The sequence below is a fragment of the Lactuca saligna genome, chromosome 2 (assembly GCF_052625555.1).
Source record: "Lactuca saligna cultivar CGN05327 chromosome 2, ASM5262555v1, whole genome shotgun sequence".
Classification (NCBI taxonomy): domain Eukaryota; kingdom Viridiplantae; phylum Streptophyta; class Magnoliopsida; order Asterales; family Asteraceae; genus Lactuca; species Lactuca saligna.
The window spans coordinates 128,481,757-128,485,345 of record NC_136418.1 but is presented as its reverse complement, the minus strand read 5'-3'; positions in this window follow the sequence as shown (position 1 = coordinate 128,485,345).

Here is a 3,589-nt window from a genome sequence, read left to right as displayed (position 1 = left end):
CAACCTAGCTAATGTGACAATTCCAGACACCTATCCCGTAAGTAGATCTATTAGCACATGTAGCTAAATAGTCCTTTATTAAAACTGTCTATTTATGTGAATATTCAATCATACTGTAAAGCGAAAATTTGGTGTTACAACACTGGTTGGGTTGATACAGATGCATTAGGTTGAAACAAACACGGTGCTGTTATGTATGGTTATTTTATGTTGTATGTGATATGTTGGGGAACTCAACTAGATTTGTTTTGTTGTTGGGGGTTAAATGTTTTTCATGTACTTCATCAATTCGTGAGAAGGAGAAAGCGTGACTGTACATACACATCATCAGTTTTATGATTTGAGATTCCGTGATATTTTTCTTTATAACTTTGATTGTGGATTATTGTTTATGAATAAATGGGTTTTCCTGGAATATATCTTTATGAAAATGGATATTTATTATATTTTAAAAATGAAAATATATTCTGAAAATCGAGACGTTACAGCGTGCTTCTTCAGCTCATTGATTCAAGTGAGTTGTCTCACTATACTTGTTGGGGTTTAAGCACTATAACACCCTTATGTTGCACATGCAACCCTAAATGCTTTGGATCTATGCTTTCTCTAATTATATATGCATTTTCAATTTTACAAAGCATTCTCCCTAGCTAGCATACAATTGAAGCTATATAATATATAACTTGGTTTGGACGCTTACCTCTTGAGTATGGTAGAGTTCTTGACCTTTGAAATCTTGAGCACCTCAAGTGTGATGCCTCTAATGGTTTAAAAACACCAATATGCAAGAGGAGGCTTTAAGAGAATACGTTATTTGACTCAAGAGAGTATGTATCCGATTTTGGCTCATGGGGGGTCTATTTATAATGTGACAAATGCTAGGGTTACACTTTGCAAACCCTAATGCTCCATGACTTTTCACATTCTTATGCTCATAGGTTTAACCTCCATGGACTATCCATGGATTATCTTATTGGTTTAGCCCAAAATCATGGATCATTACCCCCACATCATAAGAATCATTGATTTACGTAATCAATCCCCATATATTTAATTAGACTCTTTTGACCACAAAATTAATTCCAAATTAATTATTAATCAATACTAGTTAAATAACTTCATATTAATATATTATACTTGTACTATATTAATAAACCAAAAAAAAAACCTAATTCTCAAAAGTCCTTTCTATCAAATTGCACTGGTCAAGGCAACCCAAAAGACCATGCTACTATCGGGTCAAGTACATCACCGTTATAGTGATGGGCTTAGACACTAAATCCAACAATCTCCCACTTGGATAACTATAATAACTATAACTGCCAATGTACCTCTAGGATCCGACTTAGCAATCGTAAGCTTTCAAAAGCCACTGTCGAACTCTGACCTAGTCAGTGACTCGTCCTTCATATAAGGGATCATATACTCCTCTGTCATACTTATTGTCCATTAATTTTTTTTCTCAATATCTGATTCGTCTGACATAGAACATAACTGAACACACCAATTTAGTTCTGACCGGGCTCGACACATAGTTAAAATAGAATCATCGAGGGGCCCAAGTTATCGCTTTTAATCCTCTTAGGATAAAAGGAACATATAAACTTTGATATTATATGCTTGTAGTAACTACTCATTAAGTCATGCACAACGATACTGTGACAACCCGTAATTTATTCCGTCGTTATAACCCATTTCCGTTAATAAAATTTATTTTATTGAAAATTTTCTGTTAACTTTTGGGTTAGGCAAATAAATTAATGTTTTTATTTTAAGTTTCGGAACGAAATTAAACCATGTGAAAACACCCCAATTTTTATTTGGAAAATTTTTAGTTTCAACCACGTCGGGTTACGACAATTAAATCGGGTACGACCATAAGCCTCGTTTAACGATAATATCGGATAGATTTCCACTTGGTCTCAAACTCTAACAATATATAAAGTTGACAGGACCTCATTTGAAGCTTCTTCACTCTCTCTCACTACTCCCTCTCTACAAACCCAAACTTTGATCCAAAAATCACCCATTCAAGCTCCAAATTGGTAAGTAACCCCTCCTAACTGATAGTTTAGCTTGTTTATCCTTCAAATATGTGTCTAAATCATCCAAAAGGACCAAAGACATGTGTTTACAGTCCAGGAAAAATCCCAAACCGCAAACACCCTTAAATGAGGTTTTGGATCCCCAAAACCCTTCCAAACCACTTATGGAGCTTAGTTATGACTTAAGGGCTTACATGAATGGATTTAGAACACCAAAATCTTTTCATATGGGGAGTAAACATGATTTTACGGCCCAAGAGCATGCTTGGACCGTAAACACCCCTTCTAAGGCCGTAAACACCATTTAAGGTGTTAAAATGTCCCTTAAACACCTCCTATGCCTTGGAATAATGTCTAGAATCAACCACCATTGTGTTAGGGACCTTAAACATGAGAGAAACCACCTCCTTAGGATATGACGGCCGTAAACCCCCCAAGGAATGGTTCCTGGGCTGTAAACTCCTATAAAGTGGTCAAATGGTGCCCTAACTTCCTTCCATGGCTTGTACTTTGGACTAGAACCACTTATGCTTAACCTAGGATCACCAAAACACAAAAAGAAAGGGTATACGAGAGTTTACGGATGTAAACTCCTATTTTACAATCGTAAAGTCCTTAAAGTGGTCCTTTTTATGGTTTAATCCCTTCCAATGCCTTAGAACTGAACCTAGCCTAACTCCACAAGTGTTATAAGACCATTAAGCATCCAAGAACACACCACCCATGAGTTTACGGCTGTAAACTCATGGGGATATGGTCATTGGGCCGAAAACTCCCTTAAGAGTTTACTCTTGAAGAGCAAACTCCATATCTAGGCCTTACACCTCCTTAGATGTAACCCGGATCCCTCCTAACACTTGAAATGAAGTGTTTTAGTTCCTTGGAGTGTATATTCTTATTAAATTAGTAGTTCCAAGTCTAATTAGATACAATTATGTACCTCTTCATATTACATAGGAACCTCGCGTGTATTCAAGCCCCGAACTGACACTTAGCATCCTAACCGACACATTTCTCGACTGGTGAGTTCATAGCCCTACACCTTTCTTTGTGTTTTCGAATGTTTTCAGGGGGGATATAAGCAAATCATAAAGGTTTTTGAAACTTAAAACTGATGTAATTATACGATTTCCTAACAAATTTTAAATACTCAATCCCTTTTTGTAATATGCAGAACATAAGGGAGATTTTTCAAAATGTAATTACATAGCTTTCAAACGATTTGCAAACTTATCAAATCATCCAATTTATAACTTATCTAATCATTCAAATTATTAAGGGAATAATTTGGGATCGACATTACTAGTTTTAAGGATTCAAACTTCGTACAAAGTCAATAATATAAACTATATATGATTTAGTTTACCCATCTTTAATCTAGAGTATCTTGTTAAATAATTATCTCATATTTGATTATTTATAATTTATCTTGTACCAAACTATTTCGAAACTCGAGAATGATCTATTATCCAGTGAATTAGTAATATACTAGCTTGTGAGATTCGTCTTCATTATTCCCTTCGGGGTACCAGTAAATCCTCTCC